This window comes from Oncorhynchus gorbuscha, linkage group LG07 (assembly GCF_021184085.1).
Source record: "Oncorhynchus gorbuscha isolate QuinsamMale2020 ecotype Even-year linkage group LG07, OgorEven_v1.0, whole genome shotgun sequence".
In the NCBI taxonomy this organism is placed as follows: domain Eukaryota; kingdom Metazoa; phylum Chordata; class Actinopteri; order Salmoniformes; family Salmonidae; genus Oncorhynchus; species Oncorhynchus gorbuscha.
The window spans coordinates 28,252,047-28,263,525 of record NC_060179.1 but is presented as its reverse complement, the minus strand read 5'-3'; the positions used below and the strand labels follow the sequence as shown (position 1 = coordinate 28,263,525).

At 41.0% G+C, this 11,479-nt stretch overlaps 1 non-coding gene across 1 annotated transcript; it reads left to right on the top strand.

The window, feature by feature from the left end:
* The first annotated feature begins 8,898 nt into the window (after positions 1–8,898).
* trnaa-ugc lies at positions 8,899–8,972 on the top strand. Its single transcript has one exon. It is a non-coding gene; the product is annotated as a tRNA-Ala (tRNA).
* Positions 8,973–11,479: the final 2,507 nt, after the last annotated feature.

Below are 11,479 nucleotides of genomic sequence, written 5' to 3'. Positions count from 1 at the left end.
TATCTCATTTTAAGTACCATACATGATTCAAACCTCTCTATAAAGCAGGTGAAAAAGGTAACTCAAATAACCAAATTCAACCCAGCTAATTTTCTATTCATAAGAAATTGTTTGACTACAGAGGTAGCAAAACTGTACTTTAATGCTAAGATAATCCCCTACTTAACACCGCCTGGTATAGAGGTCCTGACCGCCAGGAAGCTTGGTCCCAGTGATGCACTTGGCCGTACGCACTACCCTCTGTATCGCCTTGCGATCGGAGGCCGAGCAGTTGCCATAACAGGGGGTGATGTAACCAGTCAGGATGCTCTCGATGGTGCAGCTGTAGAACTTTTTGAGGATCTGAGGATCCTTGCCAAATATTTTTGTCAAGTCTCCTGAGGGGAATTAGGATTTGTCATGCTCTCTTCATGACTGTCTTAGTGTGTTTGGTCAGTTTTAAATCAGCTTTGGCTTGACCTGATCTTCCTTCCTCCTACTACTCTCCCCGTTCCTCTCAGTTGGGACTTTAAATGGTATTATTTTGAGTTTGAGTTTATTTAATTTAGTTTTACAGGTGCCTGTTTTAGCCAGCCGAGTAAGTTTCAACTGCAGTATAAGGGCATAAGGTGAGACTCAGATGCGGACACGGGAGGCAGAAGGTTTGAGTCTTGATATTTATTTAGCAATCCAAAAGGGGTAGGCAAGAGAATGGTCGTGGACAGGCAAAAGGTCAAAACCAGTTCAGAGTCCAGGAGGTACAGAGTGGCAGGCAGGCTCGAGGTCACGGCAGGCTGAATGGTAAGTCAGGCGGTTACGGAGTCCAGTGAACAGGCAAGGGTCAAAAACCGGGAGGACTAGCAAAAAGGAACAGAAGCAGGAGTACAGGAAAACTGCTGGATGACTTGAAAAACATACAAGACAAACTGGCACAGAGAGACAGGAAACACAGGGATATGTACACCAGGGATAATAAGTGACACCTGGAGGGGGTGGAGAAGATCACAAGACAGGTGAAACAGATCAGGGTGTGACACGAAATCCCAGGGTAGGTTATTAAAAACAATTACAATAACAATACACACAAACAATGAGCAGTGAGCACATGCAGAGCAACATAGGACAAGCAACACATAGCACGCAGACAGTGCAATAGCACAAAAAGCAACAAAACAAAATACATAAAAGCAACAAAGTGTTTCCACACCTCACAAGCTACAGAGAACAGATAACATGGAATGCAGACATACACAGATATGAATTATGTTCACAAGTGGATGGGGAGCCAGGCCATTTAGGATCTTGAATACAAGACATGCGTCTGTGTAGTGCACAGGATTTTCCCAACTCAGGAGCTCATACTTGCTGAGGATGTAACAATGATGGTGGCTCTTGGGCTTTCTCGCAATCAATTTAAGAGCCTATTTGTAGACATTGAATGGGTTTTAATATTGTACAGCAAGCTTGGGCCCAACTAGTCAAACAGTGTTTTAAGCGGGGGACTACCATAGCATTGAAGTACAGTTTTGCTACCTCTGTAGTCAAACAATTTTGTATAAATTGGAAATGAGCTAGGTTGAATTTGGTTATTTGAGTTACTTTTTTCACCATTTTCTTAAAAGAGAGGTTGGAATCAAAGTGAGGACTGAGATAATAGTAATATAATATTCAGCGCTGTCTAATTTGAGCGTCATGAAGTCTGTTTCTTGTGATGTCCTAAGATACAGAGAGCTGTGAAAGCATGTCTACAGATGAAGAGATACCAATGATGAGCAGTGGTTCTCAATCCTGGTCCTGGGGACTCATTTCTGTATTTGCCTTAGCACTGCACAGCTGATTCAAATGATCAACTCATCATCAATCTTCAAGCGGTATTTTTATTTTTTATTTGTGATGCTATCCTTGATATGATCCTGCTGTTGTCACATGCCACACACGCACATATGGGTACACATGCATCTATCTATTCAATGTTATCACGATATGTTATAAGAGATATTATATTTCAGTAATCCACAATGACCTGGTGATGTAAAATATTTTATATTTGAGATTCTTCAAAGCAGACACCCTTTGCATTGATGACAGCTTTGCACACTCTTGGCATTCTCTCAACAAACGTGTTTTTCCATGCTTTTCCAACAGTCTTAAAGGAGTTCCTAAATATGCTGAGCGCTTGTTAGCTGCTTAACCTTCACTCAGCGGTTCAACTCATTCCAAACCATCTCAAATGGGTGATTGTGGAGGACAGGTCATCTGATGCAGCACTTCATCACTCACCTTCTTGGTCAAATAGCCTAATGTTCGCTAGCTGGTTTGTTAGCTACCTGCAGATTCATGCAGGGTAGTAACGTCATGAGTTGGGATTATAGTTCATTGTTTCGTTAGCTAGCTACATGTCTTAACAAAAGACTCCACAATGCAAGTAACCATTTCAATGGAATATTAATGATATCACAGTGACAACTTTTAATAGATGTAGCTGATAAATTCGCTCTGGCTATCTACTCTGATTTCAGAGCAATCTCGTCTGAGTGTGCAAGACCACAGAATAACTTACAATTTACGAACGCTCAACACCTGTTGAGTATGGCTGGTGTCAGTAAACGTTGGCAAAAAAGCGTAAATTGTTGCCAGGGCATAGTTAAAGTCACCAACGCTTTGGGTAACATAAAAACAGCCTAACCAGCTCTGCTAGGGTGAGTTAAATGGTCAAAGTGAGCTGTTCTCTCATTTGCTTGGGTGCTTGACTGTTGTTGTTAAGACAGAACTCTCTGATCAACCCTTAAAGAGATGGATGGGGATAAAGCTTAAGAGGGTGTGAACGATGCTGAATGGGTGTAGACAAAGAGGAGCTCTACAGTATGTACCAAAACATTGATAGGCCATTTTCTCAAAAGTGAGGTTAGAAGTTTATCAACTTTCAAAGTGGAATTACTTTTCCATTGTTTATCAACTGTAGTGTATGATATACCATTTTCTAGCTCGGAAACTTTTATCGAATGTAAAACAAAAAAAAAATTCAAATTTTGCTACTTATTAAGACCGAATCGAGACGGTCGGTCACATATGCTGTCTTCCCTGCTCCTCTGTTCTTACCTCTTTCCCTTTCTGTCTTCTACACTCTCTCACACCTCTCTTTCCACCTTCTCTTTCAATGGACACCAGATGTGCATTGAAGTATAGATTGAACTTGTATTATTCATATTTTTCTTGATGCATAGGAAGTGTAGTGTACAGTTTTTGATATTCTGTTTCTGTGTATGAATTACAAATCAGCGTTTTACTAGTTAAACCATGTATCCAGTGTATTGCATAGTTGCAATGTGTAACCATTGATATCCCAGGATCAGGATTGGTAAACACTGTTGAAGTGTATAATTGTAATACATACATGCAGACACGGCATTGTTCATAGACTGGAGTTTGACACTCCTGGTATTGAATATGACTGAAAAAGAATGTCTCACAGACATTCATACCTGAACTGCACCTTTATTTGCCAAGGTAAAGTACATGATCAGTGAATATATTCTATGTACAGGCTACAATGTGGTGATCTTAAGCTTGGTAATAGCTAAATGTATACACGACTTGCATCATTGGCACAAAGTGATATCATATTCTACTCAATCCACAGGCTTCAGTAATGTCATTCAGACTGTTTTGAGGTTGATACAACTGGCTATGGAAGCGGAGGTTCATAGCTAGGTTCTGAACTATGATTTATACCAAACCTTTTAAGGGCCATACACACATCGGCTACATAGCTAGCTACACATCCATAGGCATACAGTTTTTTTTTAAATATCCTCCACTGCACAATAAGCAAGAAAATAGTTAACTAGCTACTGTGCATAACTTCAGCTGCCTTGCATGGCAAATATTGTTTGTCTCTACGTTAACTAACATATTTCTCTCAAATGTACATGTTTTTGCATGGTTCGTTATGACGTTATAATTACTTCCATTTGCAGTATTCTTGTAAGCCATCTTTGCTGAAGAAAGTCTCCAGCCTTAGGTAAAATAGCGTCAAATTCATCATGGGAACCACTCAATATGATTAGTCATCGCCCAGCGGTCCCCGCTGGTGATTTGCATAAAGTTGGGAAATGTTTAACTTTTTCACCACCTCCCATGCCACCTTCGCACCACCCAGAGGTTCCCCGCCCTCTCTTCTTCTCACCACTTTCCTTCCATTGAAAATGAATGGGAAGCGGTGTTTCACCACATGGCCCCGCGTGCTAGTGTATACGAAGGGTAAGCCTCCTGAGGCTCCAGTGTGTGTGACCTCTATTTACCCCAGGTCACAGGAATATCTTGCCTTCTGGCCTGTGTACAGACTAACCTCTCTCCTCAAGTCCTCAGCCATGTGTAAGTGTACTGTAGGAGTGTGTGAGTGTGCCCGTCCTATGGAAAGCGCCTGCGTTGCAGTTACACTATATTGCACTAGAGTTTGTCCTCAACGGGGCAGGGTGACAGAGTTGGCATTCCCACGGATCTGCTGACGGATCAATCTCACAGCTCCAGTCTCTCTCCTGCTCTCCTTCTTCCTGGGAGAAACCCTTCTGTCAACTCAGTGGGACTGCTCTGGCTCCATCAACCTCCTCTCCTAATAAATAAGATCACGGTCAAAATGAAGAGCATTATTACCGCTGACATTTTTATCCCCTGCCTAGCTTATTTAATATCCAATTTGTTTCAAGGGATTCCTAGTGGAGTTGATCCTTTGGGTGAGGCTCACTGGGCTGCTAAAACTCTGTTTAGATATGTATGCTCTGTTTCTAAAGGAAGGGAACTACTTTATGGCTCAGGGCCTTATTGTTGCAATGTGATTAGGTATATGCTTGTATAACTCAGGGCAGGTTTTTCTATTTCCCAGGGAAAAGCACACACACAAAACAGAGGAAGAAAAAAGGCTTAGGAAAGCAGAGTTTTTTTCAAAGGAGGTTGCTCGGTACGTGGTTAAATTGACATTGCATTAAATATATTAGAGCGAGTGAGCAAGGGCGGGGGTGCCTAATCGAAAATGAAGTGCCCTGTCTCTTTATCAACATTATGCACCATTCACCTTTATACTGTGAACACTGTGCCTCAATAGAAATCTTGTCCTCTTGAAAATAAATACAGGGTTTCTTCCGTTGTATGTGTAGGATTCATGCACACATGTTATATATATGAAGATGTGTATAATTATATGCCCGCCACTTTGCCGTTCAAGTTGCTTTGTTCAGATTGTATCTGCTACTATTTACTTTTGTAAATGCGTGTTTTGTGTATGTGTGTACTGTATATGCATGTTGTCACACCCTGACCATAGTTTGCTTTGTATGTTTCTATGTTTTGGTTGGTCAGGGTGTGATCTGAGTGGGCATTCTATGTTGGATGTCTTGTTTGTCTATTTCTATGTCTGGCCTGATATGGTTCTCAATCAGAGGCAGGTGTTAGTCATTGTCTCTGATTGGGAACCATGTTTAGGTAGCCTGGGTTTCACTGTGTGTTTGTGGGTGATTGTTCCTGTCTCTGTGTTTTGCACCAGATAGGGCTGTTTTTGGTTTTCCACGTTTATTGTTTTTGTTAGTTTATTCATGTCTAGTGTCTTTATTAAAAAACATGAATAACCAACACGCTGCGTTTTGGTCCACCTCTACTTCACCTAAAGAAAACCGTTACACATATACATTTTCTCTTTGTCTACATCATTATATATATATATATATATTTATATATAATGTGCCTAGACCCATTATGCACTCTAAATGATAATGCAACAGTGGAATCAAATCATTGATTCTTAATTTTCATATTAAATCAATGTTCAAATGTGTACTCCTCTGTTTAGTGTGCAGATCTTGACAGCCCTAAGCCTATTGACCACCATGACTAAGGAGCTCCACTTTGGCTTGCAACCTTGACCTTTCAACTGTTCTTTCAACCAGCAGGGAGTATCTAAACACCCCTGGCTAAAACTCTGTCATTAAGGTCTTGTGGTGTCCAGCACTGTCTACTGCCGTCTTATCGGAAACCAATGCGGAACTCACTGATGAATTAAGTTTTAGTTTTAGAGTACAATCTGTGCAGTGCGGACGCGTTGATTGGGAGAGGATTTACAATTAATGGTACAGCAAAGGAGATCAATTGCAATTAAGTGTCTGAAACACACTCTGCGGCTGATAAGCATCCATGCTATCGATCACCATGCCTACTTGCGCTCTTGCAGACCCGAGGCAGTCTCCTCGCGGCAAACCTAATTGACCCCATGAGGTCAATGAACCAAGCTCATGAGCCGTCATGACGGTGCAGTACTCCATGCTGGAGGGCATATAGCAGCACAGGTTGTAGCACTACCTTTCCTTTGTAGTGCTAGCAGAGTCTGACTGAGGAAGAGCTTCGACTCAGGAATCGTTTACAAGGGGAGGGTTATGAGCGTGGTGTTGGCCACCATTTTGAACAGTTATGTTGAATGCCCGCATGTTGCATGAGAAAAAACATTGCTTCGATTCTAGATTCTCTGCAAGACTTATTTAGTCTCAAAGGCTAAATTAAATCCGAACCACGAATGATCCTTGTTATAGTGCGACTGAAATGTTAAGGTCATTTCCGATTGAGGTGACATATGCAGTGTTTACCGTAAATGTAAATGCAGTCTCCGCGAACGCGTGAACATTGCCTTTACGTTTTTTTATCGTGCTATAGTGAGGATCTTCCGCGATCCAGATTGAATCTAGGTCTAACTGAAGTCTGAGATTATCCCACAGTTTAAATTAAATCTCACATCTAACCGTCGGATATTAAGTGAAGAATAACGCTCAATTCCTCTTTGCTGACTTTGATGCTGCAGAAGTTGACACACTTTAGCAAGTTTGTCCAGCCATGGGCTAAACTGCCCTTTGAACGGCCCAGTACTCTCCTTTTAAGACCGCTGACCTTGAGAAAAGCTTTGGCTTTTTACTAGCACCCCCTCACACGCTGGATCCAAGAACGTCACAATGTTGGCTGTTTTATTTTCTATCCTCAGTTCAAATAGCTATGTCAGGGCTTTGCAAGCTTTTTAAACGTCCTTTCTTTTCAAAGCTTTCTTTATGTTGGAGGACTTTGATAGGAAAAATTGCTGGAATTAAAAAGCATTTTGTCAATATACATATCAATTGTAATATAAATACTTCATGGGTAAAAACTTCAGAAATAAAGAAAAATAAGCCTGAAATCTGAGACATGATGTCGGAGAGGAGATGGCATGTAATGTGTCTAGCCTGTAAACAGTGGAATGTACAGATTAAGATTAAAGGTTGATGAAGGAACCAATTCCAGGCATTCTCTACACTTTATTTGACACGGAATTCTATTGATGCGGATAAACAGTTTCATGTGTGCTACAGTACCAGTCTTTGCATGCAGATAAACAGTTCCCATGTGCTACCACTCTTTGATTGCACCCCAATGGGCTCCCGTTCCGATGTGCATCCTGACACTGTGCCGCCTTATTGACTTTGATTTTCCTCCTGTGGGAGAGGAAAGAGAACAGAGATCATCTTTTAAATCATCTTCACAGAGCAGTTTCCCTTTCATTTGGGTTTGTGCTCTGCTTGTAGCAGACAGGCCCTGGCTGTCTTCGTTATCTGTCCTTGTCATCATGGGGTTGCTATCAGAGTGTTCTAAATGGCATTATGTTACTTTCGGTAACACCAAAATTCACGCCGACAACACAACTATTGCAATTACCATAATTATTCTGATGATTGTGATGTTTTATTATTTGGTCCTTTTGTTCTTTGGCATCTATGATGCAACGGTGCAAAAGTGCATGGGATAAAATATCACAGTGATTAACTGTGCTTGTCCATTTGACTAGGATATTGCTCAATTCTAGCTAGCGTTGTCAGGCCATGTGCAATATACATATGATGTGAGCAATCAGTCTTAAATTTACATGGAATATTTTATGCAATAGCACAGCCATATACCCCCTACCACTGAAATACCATATACCCCCTACCACTGAAATGTAGATAGCCTAAGAGATGATGTAAGGCATATACTTGATGGTACGGTTGAACATGTCCACCTGTCTTTACCTACATAGAAAACAACACCCCAAGCCAAGAGCTGCTCCCCGAAGACAGTGAACAAGATGTAGAAGAGAGAACAGACGATGCCTGGGCTCAGATCAAAAGGAAAGTTAGAATGGGGTAGGGATTTGCAAAGTCAATCCTTGCCACCCTGTTGGATTCAGATACACTGCTTGATGAGGTCTCTGGATCAATAAGTTGATGGACACTGAGATGAGGGGCAGGCCCAGTGGCTTTATGGACCCAGGCTCCTTTGAGAGATATGGGGGAGGAACTCGATAGGGTGGCCGCCTAACTGTTTTTAGGATTACCCCACCCCCACACCACCTCCCACGCCTCCTAGATGTATTTGAATTAATTTGGTGCACACTATCGATCACCCAAACAACTCACCATAATGTAGCAAAGTAGTATTTTCTTATCTTAAAATTCCTAAAGCGGCCAATCAAATACATTATGCTGTTGTTTCCGCTTGTTGTTAAAATCAAAGTCAGGATATCAAAGATTTCTTCACAGCCAACTGAGCATCCACTAACATCATTCCCTGATCTTGTTAAGCCAAGTGTGAATATAGATCTATCCACTTATCATAAACACAGATTGAGAGCTGTTGAGGAGTTTTGTTTACTTAGATGACAAAATTGCTCTGCAAAGCTTCAAGAAACCTAACATAACCTTGCCTCATCTTTTGTGAATAGACAATACAGTGACTAATCTAGATGTATTTATCACAATAATAGAACTCTGGTGGCGCGAAGGCAAGGATTACTTGAACTGCTAATGCACTGCAGAGAAAGTTGTTTCTTTCTCAACATAATGGAGATTCTTCAGTTACTGACACCAGACTGTTGTCCCGTGTAGCTCAGTTGGTAGAGCATGGTGCTTGCAATGCCAGGGTTGTGGGTTTGATTCCCACGGGGGACTAGTATGAAAGCATATGCATTCACTACTGTAAGTTGCTCTGGATAAGAGCATCTGCTAAATTACTCACATGGAAGCTAAGAAAGTTCCTCTCAACCTCCCTCTGTCTGGCCTTATGAGGATGACTGAAAGCTCCAATTGGGTTTAACATATCAACTGACACTAAGTTTTGGGCCTGGTGCTACAGTGACTGCCAAAGGGTCAAAACAGGGACATCCATGCTATCCCTTTCCTGTTTTCTTTAACATTTTGTCCAAGTCTCGTAAACCCAGCGGTTGGATAAATATTCTGTTACAGCATAACATTTGGAACCAAAGCAATTTCAATGTGTAAATTGCTGAATCAGGTATAGTATATTTCAACAAACTATTTTAAAGCTGATCTAGCATGAAATGCTCCTCAGTTTCAAACACACCAGAAGTTTTCCTATATCAATTTGATCTATAACCATTCTTTGTATAATTTATACAAATGAGGACTATATCTGGCCATGACCAAGAGCATGAAAGTGCATACATTAATGAGACAACTGAAAGATTTTTTATCAACTACTTAGTCTTGAGACATTCTACTCTATCAAAATAGAATGTATATAATTCAATGTGATGATTGAATATCCATTCGAGAATAAATGGGAAGTGTTTTATTCTTCATCTCTTATTTTCATGCAAACACAAATCCAGTGGTGGTTCTTGCTTGTATGGCTCCTCCACTCCCAGACATTTGGAACAACACAAATAAATAATCATAACATTTAAAACTATATATATATATATATATATTAGTTTTATATACAAAAATAAGACTCATAAATATCAAAAAGAAGTAAGAAAGACAAACAGAAAAAAATGGTAGCATATAAATACAAAAGAGATTCAAATTATTACACTATTAATTTATTACCTTGTCAGCTCTGGGATTTGATCCAGCAACTTTTCAGTTACTGGCCCAATACTATAGCCACTGGGCTACCTGCTGCACTAAGCATGAGACACCACAAAAGACTCAATATATCACAAAAGATACAAAATATCAGCATATTATCTTTTAAGTAGAAGCATACCTATTTTTTGTGTGTTTCTCTTCTTCTTTCCTCTTTTTCCTAACCTGATGGCTTAGACCTTTTCTTATCCATTTGTGTGTATTTTGCACTCGAGCCTCAATACATTACCCATCCCTCAACTCTGTCAACCAAGAGTCAAGACTAAACCAATTCACGTTGGCGGTGTACAGACTGGTTTTATATTATTCTCAAACAATTTTGCACAAACCAGAAAACAATGCATCAATAGTCTGTGGTCTGTGAAACTATATATTCAAAGTATTATGAATGAATTGTGAATTATTTAGTAGCATTTCGTAGTGTGACTGATTTTACTGATTGCATTAGTACTGTACAAAGTTAGAGGTGCGCTATTTGATAGATTCCTCCGCTCCCCCTACCCCGGGCTTCCAGTGGGGAGACCTGAGGTCAACCTACCCCCGGCACCCTCCCCATCTCGTACTTCTGAGTGGGAGACCTTCCCAGGCAGTAGCCTGCCTAGCTCACAAACTGGAATCAGGGCGTCCACTCCGACAAGGTTAATTGACCCACAGTCCCACACGGTGACATGATATCATTGACGTGATGTGCAAATAAGGGATAGAAAAAAAAACGATCGTGCAAATATCACCATTCAGAATGTTTTTTTTGTACGGGTGCCCACACCTAAATCCACTACTGCACAAATCACACTGAAGTGGCACCTGCAAGAATGATAGGAGTCCTGCCTAACCTGAGTTTCAATATCACAAGCAGAGCCTCACACTGAATGTGACACTGTATTGTCAGGCAAGATCAGAATTGTAGCCAAGATGTTGACAGCCCCATGTTGTTCTCACATTACACCTACCACATAACACTTGTCCAGGGGCCTCACACTTACAGAATAACTGCTATTTTGTAGCTGTTATGTCCCTGTGGTATAGCTGCTTCTCAGACATTGGGTAGAGGGCATTGGCGGGACACGCTGGCTTATACATGTTAATGTCCCCTTTTCCCTATTCCAGTCCTGTTAGATTGATGGCTCAGCAGTGGTTCTCATTGATCAATCAGACACAATCTGCGTCTCAATTGAACCCTGGCCAGGGGGATTGTGCATTCTTTCAGGGGAAGCACATCCCTTTGGGCTATGACAGTGCTCCGCGCTGGATCGATTGTTTTCAACTTCTTTGTGTAAATACTTTGTAACCTTATCCATGAATCATCTACAGTCGCCCCGTGCCACAGAGTAGGTGACAACACAGCTACAATACATATAAACTGGAGGAGTGACAGAGCCTCAAAGTAATCTAGGTGGTCAAATCTGGAGAAGGGATTACGGAAACGATGAGGAATAATTATGTATTTCATCACAATGATGGATACTACCACATCCTCCTCTGTACAATATTTCCCCTGAGATCATAGAGAGGCTATAGCTTTTTGCTTGTATCTACTTTTGAGAGCTATTGTCCATGGTCCTTTTTCA